The sequence below is a fragment of the Lissotriton vulgaris genome, chromosome 9, assembly GCF_964263255.1.
Source record: "Lissotriton vulgaris chromosome 9, aLisVul1.2, whole genome shotgun sequence".
NCBI classification, from domain to species: Eukaryota; Metazoa; Chordata; class Amphibia; order Caudata; family Salamandridae; genus Lissotriton; species Lissotriton vulgaris.
In genome coordinates this window covers 1027016633-1027035253 of record NC_141697.1, presented here as the reverse complement: position 1 = coordinate 1027035253, position 18621 = coordinate 1027016633, and the positions used below count along the sequence as shown (strand labels likewise).

The following is an 18621-nucleotide window of genomic DNA, read 5'->3' as shown; positions in this document are numbered from 1 at the left end:
CGTCCTGCCCATAAAGGAAACTGCACCACCCCTTGGGCCACCACAGTTAAACACACAACTTTGCCCCCATTTACCTCACTCTCTCAAGCCACGGCAATCTCCTTCAAGAGAAAAATAATTTCCTTCTGCCATGCCAATGAGGTTTCAGCTTAAGCCATCAACTAGGGAAACAAGGCATTCCCTTACCCACATCCCCCAGGAAATGAATCATTCTCTTGCCAGTCCATCGTTCAAATCCGTACAGCAAGTCTTTCATCTTCCAACTGGCAGAAGATCACAGTGAAACCACTATCACTAGCAACCACAGATCAGGGTCAACCAAAAACCTAATCTCACCCAAATTATTTGAAATCCTCACCCTTAGTGTAGCACTCCCAAACCAACTATTAATCAAATCCTCTTTTATTTAGGCCAACATACCTTAGGCATGTGACCATGCTATCATTCCACCACGCAGCGAAAAGCCTCAATATCTAACCTGTCATCTGAAACAACACCGGTTAAACTATGGCCATCCATTAAAAAAACTAAGAGCTGGTGGTGGCCAATTACCCACAATACCACTTGCCCATATAGAGAAATATTAGAATGGCCTCTGTCGAAGGTATCCTGGGTGATCCAATCCTCCTAGACCCTTCAGCACAATTTAGCTCTATCGACGAAAGTGCATTACTTAACCAGCTTGATCACATGAACCTGAAAGCCATGTTTCCTGCAAGGCCACCTTGTCCTAGAGATATGGAGTAGTTGACATCTCTCCATAGAACTACCACGCTTCAGCCTTCAATTGAACTTTGGTTGCTCTCGAGGACCTCTCTTGTTATTTAATGTACAGTCCCCCTTCCTAGCTTGCCAGATAGGCAAATGCAGCTTTTCCTTTATACAGATGTCAAAAACACCTAGTTCCTGGTCCAGCTGGATAGAGACATGGTGCTACATCTTGAACGCAAACGCCTCCCTTTGTTGAGGTCACTGTGTGGATGCACAACATACGGCTTAAGCGATACATCATCAGAAACTCAAGACTGACATTTGGTGAATAATCTAGCTTCGGAACTCCACTTTGTCCTGCACCATGTCAGATAGATCTGACTTTCTTTGTTGGCTATGTAAACTCACTTACTCAGATATACTCCTCGATAGCAAAAGTCAGAGGAAGCGTCTCCGACAGATTACCTAACCCTGTATGAAAAGAAGCAGCACATCCATGGTGGCATTGAGGTTAACTATAGCAACGTAGGCTCCATCCAGCAAACCACCAGACTACCTCCATTAACTCCTGCAACTACTCATACCTATCATTCCCAGCTTAGAATGGCTCCTAGTGTGGAGAAATAATGTATACTGAAAGTTGTGCACCATACATAGTGCCTCCTACAATCAAAGCTCTTCTTCTTAACTGACACCTTCTCACTCCCCTGTCCCCCCCACACACATGTACACACCTTTTAACTAAACAGCAAACGTTCCTGCAGATCCACTGTTTCAGGAAATCTAAACCCGGATGCCAATCAGTTGGAGTTACTGCCACTGGGAGCCCACTCCATTCAAGAAAGCTAAGCATTGCAACAAAAGCTAACACCCCTTCTATGCCACAAGTACTGCGCCAACCGGTGCTTTTAGTTCTCCTTCAATAGAGAATACGGCACTTTTATGACAATAAAACACTTTATAAAACTATTATCATAACACTGAACATGAATATAAAAGAATATAAAGATAGCAACTTTGCGTGGTCATTTTTCGCATAAAGCAGTGTTCAGCCATAATGCCATTTGTGATTGTCATGTACTAGGAACAACAGTTTATGCAAACCTCCAAAGGATTTTAAAAGGTATGACCGGTGGCCACCAATGTCACAGCTAAACAGACAAACAAGCATTGGCAAAGCAGACAGGTCTGGAGTTTGGTCCCAGCCTTTTGGCTTCATCAATGCTGGTTTTGTTTTGTCATGGTTTTTGCAGAACTTTACCAATATCAAAAAAAATTCTGAAAACTAAAATATTGTGCTGCTCTCGAAAAGCACACATTACCACATTAGGGGAAACATCCGTTACGACGCAACTTTTACCACGCAGTGCCTTTACAACGCAGGTTTTTCAACGCAAGTCATTACAACGAATTGCGCTGGGGGGCGCTGTAGGATAGGTAATAGTTTAATTTACTATCCAACACCTTCCCTACTATCCACTGGGTCTGAAGTTGGAATAGTAAATTAAACTATTCACTATCCAGCACCCCCCCAGCGCAAGTCGTTGTAACGACTTGCGTTGAAAAACCTGCGTTGAAAAACCTGCGTTGTAAAGGCATGCGTGGTAAAAGCATGCGTTGTAACAACGTACATCCCCACAGTAGTCCCTGTCATTTAAGGGAACTATTTTGTGTGTGCATGTGCTCCTTGTGAAAGAGCAGAATTGAAGTAAGGCAGTGGCTCAAATCAGCAGACCCACTGTCACATGATATATATACACTGTAATGGGGAAAGGAAAATGTGAATGGCACAATAACAGACCAAAGAATGGGCAAAAGTTCCATAACTACGTACATTAAGCATACAATTTTTAGTGAAATCAAAATATAATGGATAACTCCAGATCTAAAAAACTAAGCTACCTTACAGCTATTGTGTATCCCTTGTCTGTGAAGCAGGAGATGTATTGTGGTGGGTCTTTGTTCTTATAGGCATGGCCCACACAAACTTGACTTATTATTGGATAGGTGGCGGGATGAGTACGCCCATTATTAAAGAAACGTTGATGAGCACAACTGAACAAGTAGCCCAAAGTCTAAATTGTGTTTCCAGTTGCTTCTACTTATACCCTATTCATTGGTCATGGAACAGGAGACAAGAGCAGGGATCCTGGCAGTGGAGAGGAGGAGGACAGAAAATGTGGGGTAAAATATTTAAGGATGGAACTGGTGACTTATCGTACCTATGTGGGTCACCTCAGGGAGACTGAGCCCCTGTGTCGATAATGGGCCATTCAGCACAATATATAAAATTAAACTGACAGGCTGCTGATATTTTGCAGACACTCTGCCTGTAGCATACAGGCACAATCATACACAAGCTGCATTTTGCAGGAAATCAGTTGAGTCACTCTCACCAGGAATAAGTTCCAGGTGTAAGACCTGCTGCATTAGTAGCTTGTTGCGTGCATTCATTAGATGACCACATCTTTGTAAACCTCGATGAATTAATTATGATCATTAACCAAACATACCTGGAAAGCCTAAACATCAATGTCCAGTTTTATTCTGAGCAAGTGGTAGCAAATACATGGCATCTGAATGCAATGAGAAGGCTGTTTTGCAAAGAAGCGGCACCATTACATAATGTGGTTAACCTCTTGGAGAAGTAAATGTTCTGAATTGTGGTGCGTGCCTCTTGAAATCAAATTGATAATAGGTACCATACCCCCACCATGGCCCATTTCTCAGATCCCCTTCCACCCTACAAAATCTTCTCCTATAGGGTGCTCTGCATCACACCCACTTTCCCCTGGGTTGGTACTTCAACATTTCCCAGCCTGCAATATACAACAGTGACCACTACAAAGCTAAGAATTTTTTTGGACTGATTTCCAAACAGGATTGGCCGGAGTTTACACCGCCCAACTTTAAATCCCCAGAAATCCTCCCCTTTTAGGAGGGGAAACACTATTTTGGCAAAATCCCATTCAATGGCAGTAACTCTTACATGCTGTGTCCTCTGTAACCCCCAGACTGAAGCTTCTTTTCTGCAACCGTGTGGTTTACTCAATGTCCCACACCACACATGCTTCTATAAAACTACCAACAATATTGCCGTTTTTTTATATCTTGCCACTCTGCCACCGAACGGAAATGAGACTGCTATGGACTGATTGTATAAATCCTCGGGTGTACCCCTGTCTCTCAGCTTCCACCTCCCTCAGAGGTCGCGTTCAGACATAGTTTAGGGGAGTTCATTGACCACGAGCCAAAACACAGCTGCGTTTTTCCACATGACCGAAGCATCTAACTCGTGGCAAGTGTTCAAGTGCTCAGTTCAACCCCGCAGTTCGAAAGCAGAGCAGGCATTTCTCATTTCACAAATACTTCAGAAGAAAACAGACGCAAAGCCCGCGCCACACACGCATGCAATAATAATAATCCACCTCTGTAAAGCGCGAACAATCATCCGTAAGGGTCGCTAGGCGCTGGGGGCCCTCGGGAAGAGTAATGCAAGTTATTGCCCAGTGTCACATGGTGCTGGGTTAACCTACCGCCGGAGCTGGGGATCGAACCGTGATCCCCAGATCCCAACGTCAGTCGCCCTGGCCGCGGCGCAACACCTCTCCCAACTTGCAACACATTGCAGCTCAAAGAGCCATGCTGAAGCAGAAGCTAAAAATATAAAGCATTTTGTTTTACCTGGGACTCTAACCTAATTGTGGCGTGTTCTGCTTGATGGTCATTTAGCCGCCAGTTGCAAAATGAAACGGAATCAAAGTGATATTGCGACAACGGCAGCAGGGAGCCTGGGATGTCCCAGCACGTTATCGCAGCCCTTGGAGAAGGTTGGAAACAGATCTGTCCCCTGGGGGCAGGAAGAGCCCTGTGCAGGGCTGAACCGAGTAACTAATGCATTATCAACACAGCGAGCAGACACAGCACTCGCTGCAAGCATCGGTAAAAAAAAAAACAAAGCTCCGTCTGCAACGCTGGCAGGCCCTTTGGCTGACAAGGCGCAGCTGGGAAATTTCTCTATATAAAATCGTCCATTGGAAAAAACGAATTTTCTTTTAAAGGAACGGCAAAACATTTGCAATTCATTTGGTTCGGAGCCCAGACCGAGCAGCTATGTCCAGGTGGTGTGCTTTCACTCAAGGTCACTATAGGTTTACAGGACCTTTTGGGGCCGAAGTCCAACCCGTAACATCTGAACGGAGAGTCTGTGATCAAGGGTTTCCCCGTTCAATGTATTTGTTTCTAATCACCGCTTCTGTTGAAACCAGAATAAATAGCCTGGGGAAGAATTTTCGGATCCAATTTTAAGTACAAAATAATAATTCTGCCTTATGCATTCTGAGTGCCATAATCAATCGAGAATGAGGGTATCTGGCCCTTGGTAGCATGCCAGGGCGCCATATCTGCTTGCAGAAATTGAAAAAAGCCATTGCATCTCACTAGTGGATGGATTCCAAGCAAAGCATAAACATCATCTACCCTGCACATCAGAAGCAAACCACAACATAAAAAGCAGGGGCGGGGAGGGGGAAAGGACTTGGTACGTTACCACAAGTCTGGCCTGGGAGCGAAGGCAGCTTCTTCCCGCTGGGCTTGTTTTTTTTGTTCCCTCCTTGGGGGGTTTCTTAGACTTTCTGTCTGCTTGGCTTCGGCTATGCTAGGCGCTTTTAGCAGAGGGTGATGTGTGTGCCGTTCAATGCCACATGCGCTACTGGAGCGGTTCTCCTCTATCATTGCTGTTTGAAGCCCTGCAGGTTGGGAAGTCGCACGCAAAATTGTTGTGGGACTCAGCAATTTTTTTGGGCCGTAATTACAGCTTGCATGAGTTTTAATGTGTAACTACCCAAAAACATAACGTTTAGGCTAGAATCTGCTCCATCGCAGAACCGTAGAAGCAGGGCTCTAGTCGGGGTACCACGCGGGTGGATGGCGTCCCCCCACTTATTTTACTGGGTGGACACCGTCCCCCCTGCCAAACAGCGGGACTTCACTGTTTGGCCTCTCTGTTACGAGATCGAGCGCACCTTTCGTGACGTCACTTCCTGTTGTGACGTCACTTCCGGTGACAGCGTCCCCCCACTTCTCTTTTTAGGACTCGTGCCCTGCGTAGAAGCAACATAACTTCATCTGGGCCGGGAAACATCATTTACTCTGAATCCATTACCACGAGTTACGTTTACAACGGGTCACCTACCACGCAAACGTCTTTTCACCGCGGGTGCATTCCACAAACGTCTTTACCACGCAACGCAAGCTTCATTACTTCCAGTCTTTGTTCCTTCGTCCTGCGTGTATATCATCAGGAGAAAGGGACAGTAAAAAAAGGGGGCTAGGGGGCTGGGGGGGTCTCCCCCCCCCAAAAAAGCGGAATAAAAAAAAAAAGAAGAAAACTTAAAAAAAAAAACGCTATTCAGTGCCAAAGGAGAGAAAGGAAAGTGCCTCAACAACGACCGTGGCGTGTACGTCAAAATAGAAGTCCTATCTCTATTTGAAAGACGTGTTTTGACGCTGGAAACGTTAGAAGTATCGTAACGTAAATATGGCGGTGTACAATCGTGCGTGGTAAAGAGACTTGCGAACAAAAATTTGTGTGGTAATGCCATGCGTGGAACTTGTAATCGTGCTAAAATCATATATTCATCTGGGCCTATGTTCCAGGTAGTGTCCCTTCCTTTAGAACCAACAAAGGATGTCGTCACAGCCTAGGATGCACGTGACCTTTAAGTACCAAAGCTTGCCATACCCGCGTCTGTAGATGTCACACACCCAGAACTACTAAATGCGTCCGTTCACGCACCCCCCTCCATAGTGAAATCACTGCAAGGTGCAGGTAGACGTGTTGTGTCATATTAACCAGTGCTTTGATGGGAAAAAATAAGTGCAGGTACTCATTTAAATATGTTAGAGGTGTGGCAAATGGGCGGGGCTAGGGGCGGGGCTAAGGGCAAGATATGATGATACATAATGACTTCTGTACCAGTTGCAGCACATATCAAAACGCATGAGAAATGCATTTATTTAAACCAATCAGGTTAACTCATTACACAAAATGAAAGCCAAACTGGATGATATGTTAACATTTCCTTCTTTTGTCATATTTGCCACTTCTTAATGCAATATGTTTCTTGGTGTTGTTTGGCACCATACTATATATTCTCAAGCGGGCACACACACTGAGAGCGAAACAAGCTGAGATGAACACAAAAACCAAAAAAATTCCAACCATTCCCTTTAAAAATATCTCCTGAGAGTGTCCTGGTTCTCTCCCTCTTTCTCTCACACAAAAATAGGCACACACAGGTCGGCAAGCACACAGACATATATATATATCTATACTACTATTATAAAGAGAGAACTTGCACCTTTTGGCCAGGTAAACTCTGGAACCACAGCGCCAATCTACACACCCGATGCATCTATGAAAATGTCAGGGTGTGTAGATGGACATAGGCTATATAAATAAAAATAAAAAAGTAAATTAAAAAAATTAAGTCTGTAAACAAAGTAGTCCCCTGAAAGTAGCGCTGGCTGGGACCTAGCGGTGGCCATGACGCGACGTGCGTGATGACGACAAGGAGGAGTGCGGTTCAGTGACGAGCGGCTGTGCAGTGAGGAGCGGCGGCACAGGTAAGGAAAGGGAAAGTGAGACTGTGATGCAGGGGGAGGAAAGAAGGAGGCAGCAGTAAATGAAAATGTCGGGTGGTAGGGGGGCGCAAGTGAGTCTGGGCGGGAGGGGGGCGCGAGTGAGTCGGGGCAAGAGGGAGTCGGTGCGGGAGAGGGTCGGGGCGGGAGCGGGTGTACTGCCCCCAGCCCCTTTCTGCCCCAGGCAACGCTGGGGCGGGCTGCTAGTGTATGTATAAATGATTATTAACGTTAACAAGAAATGCACAGGATTTTTGACTGTACACAAATTTGTATTGAAATGCAATTTCAAAGCCCATTCATGATTTCATAACTCAACAAATATCTAGTATTTTTATGTGAAAAAAGTGGCAATCCTAACTTCACCTGTCACCTCACTTCTATACAGTCATCCCTCCCCCTTCCTTCTATGTTCATCTTAACTTACCTTCAGCCAAATCCATTTGCCAGTTGTCCTGGAGCTCATTCCTGCAGTGCTGCAGCATTCCCTGCTGTTCATTTCTCCATGGGAAGGGTTAATAAAACCCATGGAGCCAGTATTCAGGTCAGTCATGTTATCATACAAAGGCAGCGATTAATGATGAAAAAAACGGCTTTGTGGAAGGTAGAGGATTGTGTGACGTTGCCGCACACTTTAGTACGTCCAGTGCATTTCCCTAAATGGGACAGGATTACTGACTGGCAGTCCTAGGCCATTTCACACGCCTCATTTTACTCCCTTGGACACAATCAGTAACAGGGGGGAGAAAGGTGTACATGATGATTTGACGCCTCTAGGGGTGTCCTGGGATCACCCACTGCCCCCTCCCCGTTTATGCCACGGGACGATTCTTGATTCTCAGGTTGTAGTCCTGGTGGTGTCTGCCCCTGGTGATGGTTAAGAGATAGCTGTACACGGAGCATCCTTTTCAGGTGCCAACACTGGGGTGGGACCCTTCTGTTCCTGCTGGGACAGCCATCTAATCCAGTACCGACAGATCATTTCTCACCACTGCAGTGTACTCTACATCATTAAGTCAGTCAACATGGTCCAATGGTCTAAACCTGTTTTTTACTGGCACGTTAAACTGGAGACCACCCAATGAATGCTGAAGGTGCAAAGTGCAGCGGGGAGTGAATAATTGTCATTCAGGATTGAACCTTTGCTCTCTCTAAGGCGTATAGGGAGTTATAAAAATACCCCATCTAATGGAGTACTAAGTCAGTGCTCCCTTGCCTGATGAAAATGAAAACCAAGTAACAATTGGTGGGCCACAGCAGGGTTCCTGAAGTTGATGATTACGCAGCCACCTGGGCGGTCTTTCGTTCCACTACCAATCCTCCTTACTCGACATGTAAGAAGAATGTCGTGGGCTTTTGGTATTTGATAGCCCCTGAACTATCCCACCAATATTTAGACACTCGTTCATCAGATCCCCATGAGACCCGATCTGTCCATCTCTCAATGGTGGAACGCCTGCATTCACCACATTTGTGCAGGTTGCTGGTGGTGAATGAATTATCGGAAGGTTTTTAGTTTCTTTTTTGTGATGCCTACCTCCCCATTTTCTTGGACTCCTATGGAGGCTGAGATTCCATGTGATGAGATTAGATTCGTACTTGGCAGAACTTTAGTCTCCCGAACATTAATTTTCATTAGCAAATTGTAATATGGACCGAAGTTTTTATTGGTGGTACTGTTCCCCTGCTCCTTTTGCCCATCCTGCATGGACGTCCAATCAGCCATGGGCCCCTGGGACGTAGCTGCTGAATTTGTAGGCATCAAAGCCTTGCTAGGGCACTGTTTGGAGCTATTTTGATAAATGTATCGATCTTCTTCAGTTTGGCAGCTATGACACAAAGCCTGTCTGCACGTGCCAAGCTACCAGCGGGTGAGCAGGGGTTATTTTAGGAGTGTAATCCCCTTATCCTGACTAAAAGCAAGGGTCCCTATTTGTCACAAGTACCTACCTGTGCCAACTAGAGATCCCCAAGTCTAACAGGATGTCACTTTAGAATTAGTGTAGGGACAGACTAACTTCAATATAAGCTCTCGTGTTAGACAGAGCTCCCTTCGTCCATGCAATGCCAGGTCAACCGTGACCAAAGGTGGCCGGGGAGGAGAGTGGGCAGGCTCTGCAGTTCTTACCATGTCAGACCCAGTGACACTGACAGAGCAGGGCTGTCTGTGTCTCATAGAGGAAGAGGAGGCCGTAAACCTTGTGCGAGTGAGTGAGGTCAGAGAGGAGCCATTGCATTTCTAACACAGCCCAGTGACCTTTACACGACCAACCCTGGCAGACATGACATGTGCTGCTGGGCAACCAGACATGACACGGTGCTGCTGTGCAACCAGTTATCTGCTGAGAGGCTGACGAGGGGCATCGGAGCATCGGAGCTCGGAAACACAAACAGGGAAAGAGCAAGTAAAGTCACAAAAGTCCCAAGGAGGGGATGATCCTTTATTTTACCGAACCTTCTTTATTGTTCAAATTAAGAAGGGAGCACCTTCAAATATGTGACAGCATGATGTCAGCTGTACAAATACTAAGCTTGTTTGACCTAATAGCATACAATTTAAGCAGGACTTCCCATGTCACTGACGCAGTTCCAGCCCTTCCATTATATCCAGCGCAGTAACATGGAATATTTTACTTTTACTAAAATTCACCACAACTTTCTCCTTTTACAGTGGCAGTGAGTTGTACATCAAGCAGTCAAGCAGGGTTGCCGTTCCATTAACAGTGCCCCAGCTCTTCCAGTGTTTCCAACACACAATCCCACACCACATAATTCCAGCACACTCAAAACCACACAATTACTATCCACATAATTACACTGAACACCGTGCCGCATATTTCCACTCCACACCATACATTCTCACACCACGCAATTCCACAACTAACAATTTTTTAATCCAACACTCATAAGTCCACTCCATTCCACATACATCCACTTCACTCTATAACACATGGGCACATTACATTGTCATTTACAACGCCAATAGCTCTAACTCTCCCAAATGCAAAACCTCATAGCATTGCACAAAATAAATTCAGCTTCGCAACATGCCACATAATTCCACACCATATAATACAACTCCACAGTATACCACATAATACTACTCCAAACCATCCTACTTATTTTCCCACACCACACAATTGAATGTCACTCAATTCTGCACCACACAACATAAATACACCACATATTACCACTCAGCATCACATAATTACAAATCACATAATAGCATTCTACTCCAAGTGGACCCCGCATAAATGCACTCTATACCACATACCAGCAACCCACATAAATGTCCTCCACACCATGACACATAGTTCCAATAAACATTATTACACATGCGGGCCGTGACGGAACCACTCCGTCACAAGCACAGCGCGCCCGAGGATCGTGACCGAGTGGTTCCGTCACGAGCATGGCAGCGCCACGCGTCCCCCCTCCCCAGTCCCCCCTAGCGCTGCGGCGGAATTGTGCAGGGGTTAAAAAGCAGTTAAAAACCTTGCTTTTTAATTAGCATCCTGCCGCGTCCCACGCCCCTCGGTCTTCTTCTAACTAGCTCCCACTCCGGGACACTCCTGAGTATCCATGCACGCTATAAATGTCATATAACATAACATACATCTGCTATGTCTGGAAACATTATATTTAGTCTGTGGGGGGGTCAGATAAGCATGATGTACAATCATAAGTTGAATGAATTGAAACTTCGGATTGCACAATATCTTCAGCGGGTATTCTAGGATAGTTCCCCACTTCTTGTCTGTGAGTGCTCTTCCTGTCAATATTCCACATACCTCGGAGAGCCTGTAGTGTTATGGCTGTATGTGCTCGAATCCCATGAGATAACCATTTGGTTAAATGACTGACTGCCATTACCCATCAAATGTTGCATGTGTACTAATTCATGCGCCGGGGGTTCAGTTCCTGTAGGAGCCCATGTTCGCATGGAGGAGGAATAATGTATTCGGTACACCTTGTTCCCTCACAAAGGTGTCATGATTAATCAGTGTGCTATTTACAAATAACATTCCTACTGTATCCACACCGGATTCTGTAGTTCCGTAGTTTGTGGGTGAGGTTCGGTGGTTCCGAACCCGTTCAATAAAGATCGTCGGAAATAGACGATTTTGGTGTCAGCAGACCGCAAATCACGAGTGTAGTGTGTACGAGTGTTTTCGCATTAATCGATCAATGAGAGCACTACGTATTCAAGGATTTCGTTTGAACCTTCGGGTTCCATTTTGTGTACGGCAGCCTTTTTGTGTGGTTGCCCTCACATAGGCCGATGACTGAGGCCGAACGAGTCTTTGGGACACGTACACCTTAGCTGACTTCTGAATGACCTGGCCGAACTGACTCAGTTCCTTGTTAAACAGCTGGTCAGATAAAGATCAAAGAGCAGGACATGCCAGCGTTTACAGTACACTGCACCCACCTTTCTATCTTACTCCCAATCTGCTTCTGCTCCTTACTTTACGACATAATCACTGATTTTGGTTGAGGGTTTTATGATGGGTTTGTCCGGCCTGAGCGAACAAGGAATAATGGAATGTGCATGGTCGTTTCTGGTGGGCTGGACAACGGAAAGTGGGATTGTCGTCATATGCTACTTTCAAAATGTCACATTTCTATTGGTCAGTTTGTATGAACCCAATGCTAATTTGGAATGTTGCCTGAGGCTTGATTTTTGGCATAAAAGACCATGCTCCGCTCATTGAATTTCTGCAGTCTCTAGCGAACCACCCGTGTGTGCTTCGTAGACCTCTGTTCCTGGTTGCAGCCAATAAACTTTGGTCTTTGACGTCATCAAGAAGTGTCCCGTGTCTCTGTTTGCCAAGGCAGGGGAACTCAAAGGCATCGGGCGGTTTCCCTGACGCCGCTGGGTTCTAAAACCCAGTCCTTCAATTCTGCCCAAGTAGATATATGCCCCAGTGTTACTGTTCCCAACAGCAGAGGAGTGCCAAATAGTAGAATATTGGGGGCATATGGAATTGGTTCCTTTGTGTAACGCAATGCCCTTCTCCAGTAGAATAATGCCACTTTTAACAGTGGAGGCGCATTCAGTGGGATCCTACTGTTTGGTAACGAAAGCGAGTGGAGCAAGCCTCGTTCCCATTCACGTTGAGTCATGCCAATCTCTTGCAGATTACGCCCTGCAATCCAATACGCCAGCCACTGTAATTGACCTGCAGAGCAATATGCCTTGAAATCCGGGACTCCCATTCCCCCGCGCTTTGTATCTAGCTGAAGATTTGACAATCCTATTCTTCGGCGTCCCCACCCCCAAATCAATTTAACCAGCAATGTATCCAATGTTTGGAACACCTTTATTGGGATCATGAGCGGCAAGTTCGTAAAGTAATTTTGGGCCATATGTAGGTAAATTCCAAATACCGACTCTGTAATACCGATTCATACCGAATCGGTATTAAGAATGAGGTAAACGTGATGTAGGTAAATATTCGGTAAACATTACCGATTCGTTCCTAATCGGTATTAAATACCGATTGTGACCAGATCGGTAATAAAAATGCATACCGAAAGGCTAATACCGATTCGATGTTACCGAATCCACACCCAAAATCGGAAATACCGAATCGGTAATTCGAATAACAGCGTTTTGGTGAATCAGCCAATCCTGATACACCCATTTACTCCCCAAACAGGAAGTTGCCACACCCAGCCAGGTGCACAGGGCCTGGAGCTCACTGTGAGGCAGGCAGGCTGGAGAGCTGAGGAGGCAGCAGCAACATAGACCAGAAAAAGAAAAGAGAAGAAAAACAGAACAAGCATTGCAATGGCAAGCCAGGACAAGGAGAAGGAGGGAGGTGACAGAAAAAGAAAACTCAAGTTCAGCGACAAGGAGCTTGAGATCCTGATTGAGGAAGTCACCCAAGTGTACCACAAGCTGTTTGGAGCCCAGCCCCACCAAGTGCCAGACGCACAGAAGAGGCAAATATGGAGTGGCATTCGGGACAAGATCAATGCCATAGGTGTGACCCTGCGCACCATAGAGGACATCAGAAAGAGGTGGTACGACCTCAGAAAAACTGCAAAACAGAGGATGGCAGAGAGACATAGGCTGGCAGGGAAAACTGGAGGAGGAAAAAATCGAGCCCCAGTACCAACACCACTGGAACAGATGGTGGAGTCCACCATCCAGCGGGAGAGTGTGAGTGGCATAGGAGACGCAGACAGCTCCGCCAGAGCAGCTAGAAAACAAGGTAAGAAGCATGCCCAGCATGCTGCCCTAACCCCTCCCAAACCCCAACCCCCATAGTGGTAAAAGTGCTCCCACTCCACACCATGTCTTACTGCTTACCTGCAATGCATACTGGGTGATGTAGTCAGTGTGAAATCATGATCAGGACTGTCAGGACAGCTAACACAATAGCATGGTAACATAATTGGACAGGTCAGGATAACCACTGTGCACTGTTGGCATGTACTTTAATGCAATGGCATTGCAGACAGAGCATTGAGAAAATTTACATTTGTGTCATTTCAGGCGAGTCATCTCGCAGTGCAGCTGAGGGCAGCAGAGGCAGGTCAGCCAGGCCAGAGGGGAGTGAACACGATGAAGACAGCATGGCTGCAGGGAACACCAGCTCTGCGCCATCGCAGCCAGCCAATCGTTCACCACAGACATCACCACAGCGCCAGGGAGGGCCGCAATCCCCTCTCACTCAGTCACCATTGCGACGTTCACCTACACCACCACCACCACCATCACCACCACCACCACAACCACAGTCAGGCAGGAGGCATGCCGTGATCACCCTCCAGCAGATGGAGGAGTCGGAGGAGGAGGGCAGCCAGCGCCAACAATGTCCCATTGTAGGGAGATCCAACAGGGAGCGGGCTGGATCAGCATCCGAGGGTGCGAACATCACATCACGACGCCGCAGGGCAAGGCCGGTCAGTCCAGTGGAATATGAGCAGGGTGGCAGTGTGTTTGCTGGACTGGAAGGAAAGATGCTGAAGGTCCAGCGCCTGCAATGGAGGGAGATGAAGTCGTTACACAGGGAGGTGGCAGACATTAACAGACATATGCACAAGATGGAGGAGGGTATCAGTGCCATGGGGGAGAATATGTCTGCAGGGATGGAGAGGGTAGCAACCTCGGTGGACAACCTGTGCAGCCAGCTGCAGCAGGACCGTGTTGGCATGCGCCGACTGAGAGTGAGACTCCAAGACTATACTTCGTCGGTGAACCGGCTGGCCAGTACGACAGCACTGATGTGTCGCCGGTCCATCGCCATGCAGGAGAAGATGTCGCATTGCAGCAGGGATGTGGCCAGGGGGATGGTGTCCATGACCTCAGTGCTAGAGCTCATGCAGAATGCTAATGCCTCAAATATGGAAGGGGGGGGGGGACAGTGAGGAGGCTTCCAGCCGTGGTAGCGTCACACCCTCACCCACCGAGTGCAGGAGGCGTAGTGGACGTACTGTCCCAGCACAGGAACGGTCCAACTCACAAGTCAGTGTGGATGGGGAACATGCACGTGCAGCACGGGGACGCAAGAAGTGAAGGACTCTGGCTGTCCACAAGCATGTGATGGGTGATGTAACCCATGTCCAATTGGACATTGCTCAGAATGCTGTAGGTGTGCCAAATAAACACCTGTACATGTAATTGGAAATGCCTCAGTGTCGTTACTCACTCAGAAGTAGTGTGATGTTATCTCTGCCCGTCTATGTCTCCCATCATGTTCAATTGCAGCACCAGCCGCGCTGGGCTCTGGCTGAGGGTTGTCCTCCTCTTCGTCCTCTGACTCAGTCAGTTCCACTGCAGTTCCTTTTTTCGTGGCCAGATTGTGTAGCATTGCACACGTAGCAATAATCTTGCAACATTTTATGGGGCTGTACAGACGCGCACCTCCTGTTTTGTGGAGGCAACGGAATCTGCTTTTGAGCATACCAAAAGTGCGCTCCACCACGTTGCGTGTGCTCCTATGTGCCACATTGTATCTCCTCTCCCTTCGGGTGGTTGGGTTCAGATATGGTGTGAGGAGATACGGCCGGAGGGCATATGCGCTGTCACCTATGAAGAGAGAAGTAAGTGGCATTGATTGGTGTGACCAACAGCTTGTGGCAGGGTGTACATCAGGGTGTGTGACCTTTACTTACCTAGTATGTGTCCGTCGGCAAATTCACCAGCAAGCAGACGTGTATGTATGCCACTGTTCCTGAAGATGTAAGCATCGTGGGTACTCCCGGGGTATTTGGCCACAATGTCTGTGATAATGTGTTTGGCATTGCAGATCACCTGCACATTGATTGAGTGGGTGGATTTGCGGTTCCTGTAAATGTATTCACTTGCTGCAGGTGGGCAGATGGGAATGTGGGTCCCATCGATGCAGCCGATCACGTGGGGGAAGTGGGCAATTTGATAGAACTCCAGCTTGGTTCTCTGCAGCTCCACCTGCGTACTGGGGAAGGATATGTAATGTTCCATTCTGTCCATCATGGTGTCTAGGAAGGTGTTGAAGATCCGGGAGAAGCAGCTCTGTGATACTCCACCCACTGCTGCTATCACACCCTGGAAACTTCCTGATGCTAGCAGGTGCAGGCAGCAGAGTACTTGGACATGGGGGGGGGATTGCGTGGGCCCTTGGTGTCTGATGCTCCAGATAGGGTGTTAGGTCCCGTATTAGCTCCAGGATGGTGTCTGGGTGCAATCTGTATCTCTCGTGGATTTCAGCGTCTGTCAACTGGAACAGAGTGATGCGTACTCTGTACACCTGCTCCTCACGTCTCCAGATCCTCATTCCTGCTGCTCCCAGCCGTAGGCGCCTTGCTATGAGATAGAGGCCTGCCATTGTGGTCATACAGATGCATTTTGGGTGTGTTTATATAGACTCCTCCTGATTACCACATGCTCCAGAAACGTGGTAATTAGCGAATCGTTATCACCGATTTTGGCCAAATTCGGTAATACCGGGGTTTGCTACATAGCATATTTGGGGGTTTTACCGAATCGTTTCTACCGATTCGGATCTCATTGTTTCGGTAATTCCGATTCGGAGACGGAAGGTTTTTACCGATTCGTTGTTATCGATCCTATTCGGTATTACCTGCATCTCACATGGCTACATATTTGTCGGTAACACCGAAAATGAGCCATTTTCGGTGTTACCGATCGGTATTTGGCCACCTACATATGGCCCAAAGTAATCTGGGGAGCATTACCATCTTGGCAATAGTTACCCTGCCCGCCACTGACAGCAGAAAGAACGTCCAGAATTCTATTTGTGTTTTGAGTGTAGTAATTGCTCGGGTTATGTTGCCATCTAGCATGTCTTTCATCTCCCTGTAAATGTGAATGCCAAGATACTTGAAAGTAACTGTTGCTGTTTGAAATGTCCATTGTCCAAGCTGTAATGGATCAGACAGTGCATCATCGGTAAAGGAATATGCATAGGATTTGGTGTCATTTATAGAGATCCCCGACAATGACTGAAAGGTATTAAATATTGTAAGGATTCTAAGATTTTTAAAGTATAGTATAATACAGTCCGCATAAGCCGAAATAATGTGTGCCTCATTTCCTATATGTATACCCTGGTGCTCTGCCAGATTACGGATTTTGAAAAGAAGTGGTTCAAGAGCTAGTATAAATATCAGAGGTGAAAACCAGCATCCCTGTCATGTACCCCATGCCACTGCATATTGTTGAGAAATGTGGATCCCTGTGCCAGCATGTGCTGTGGGTTTTGTATATAGGAGGGCAATCCACTTCATAAATGTATCTGAGATTCCGGAGAGTGTAAAGCATATCATTCCATTGTAAACAATCAAAGGCCTGGCATAAATCTAGTGATACACATCCCTGTGTGTTTGTAGTTGAATGTGATCCTGTCATGAGTTGATGTAACCTTCGAATATTCAGGTCTGTACTTATGCCAGGGACATACCCGCATTGATCCATGTGTATTATTTGTGATATGAGTCGTTGGATTCCATTTGCTAATAATTTGCTTAGAATCTTATAATCTGTATTTAATAATGAAAGGGGCCGGTATCCCGACATGTCTTTCCTATCTATACCTGGTTTTAGCAGCAAAAATACTAGTGCTTGCAGTGTAGTATGGGCCAGGGAGCCAGATTCCACCAACATCTGTTACAGTTGTTTTAAATGGGGAACTAGTAATGTTGAGTATGTCGCATAAAATTCTATTGGTAATCCGTCAGTCCCTGGAGTTTTGTTTCTTAGCAGGGCCTTAATTGCTGCTTTTATTTCTACTTCCGTTACTGGTTTTTCTAGCTCTTTCTAATGTTCCACCAGTAACTGCGGAATCTGCAGTTCCCCAAAAAATGCCTCATAATCAGAGTCCCAGGGTTCCGGTGAGGCTGCATATAGTGCCTCATAGTAAGTTTTAAAGGCCTTAATAATTAAAAAAAAAAAAAAATTTACATTTTTTAAAACCTTTATTGTGCAGTAATAGCGAACAAATACGGGCCCACAACCATCCGGCCGGCCTCGATGTCATCATAAGCACATTTACAAGGTAGACGGATCCCAGCAGTATCGCAATACAAGTCAACAATCAATCCGAGTTACACTGAATATCATTAAACTGCCGAGAAACAGGAGGTGTGAAGGTTCATTTTTTTAAAAATGTTTTAAGTATATTATGGAGAATAGAGACTAAGAAGGATCAGGGACCAAACAACCCACCAAGAACCGGAGCGGGCAACGTCTACCAGCAAGCATCCAACAAGCAAAAACATAATCAAGGTAGCGGCACAAGGTAACATATAAGGATAAATCATAACAAATTATGCTGCGTGCCGATCGTCACCCCCCCACCCCTCCCCACCTAACCACCCCACCGATCCATAGAAGAAAGAAGAAAGAACAAGAATCAAAAAGGAAGAAAAAATAAGGCCCATAGAACTGAAGACAAAATGAAACCCCTCCCCCCAACCCCCACCCTACACGCATGCAGAGGCTACGGCCTACCCCCCCCCCCTTGCAGTGTGCCTGCCACCCAAAAAGAGTACCCGAAATACAGACAAGAAAGAAAAAGTAAGAAAAAGAAAAAGGAGTCACATAAGAACCAAAAGGAGGGCCAAACATGTGTGCTCCCGGTCTCCCCAGCCACAAATACATCCTCCCCCCCATGAAACAGAAGCAACAGTAGCAAATAACAGTTACAAGTGCAAATGGGGAGAGTCATCACATATTGCGCAGCCGAATTAGTTACATAAGCATTCCAACCCTAGTCTCCGCCAGCCAATCAATCACAAACGCAAAGGGAACAACCT

General features: G+C 46.4%; 1 protein-coding gene across 3 annotated transcripts in view; it reads right to left on the bottom strand.

The window, feature by feature from the left end:
* ECM2 (extracellular matrix protein 2) overlaps positions 1-5392 on the bottom strand; it is a 187479-nt gene extending 182087 nt beyond the window's left edge. For 2 of the 3 annotated variants that reach the window (XM_086938933.1, XM_086938935.1), the window contains exon 1: positions 4396-4623. The gene's annotated coding sequence lies outside the window, so the exon portion shown is untranslated. Of the gene's footprint in view, positions 1-4395; positions 4624-5260 lie in introns of those variants that run through there. The other variant, XM_086938934.1, reaches the window with a different exon arrangement.
* Positions 5393-18621: the final 13229 nt, after the last annotated feature.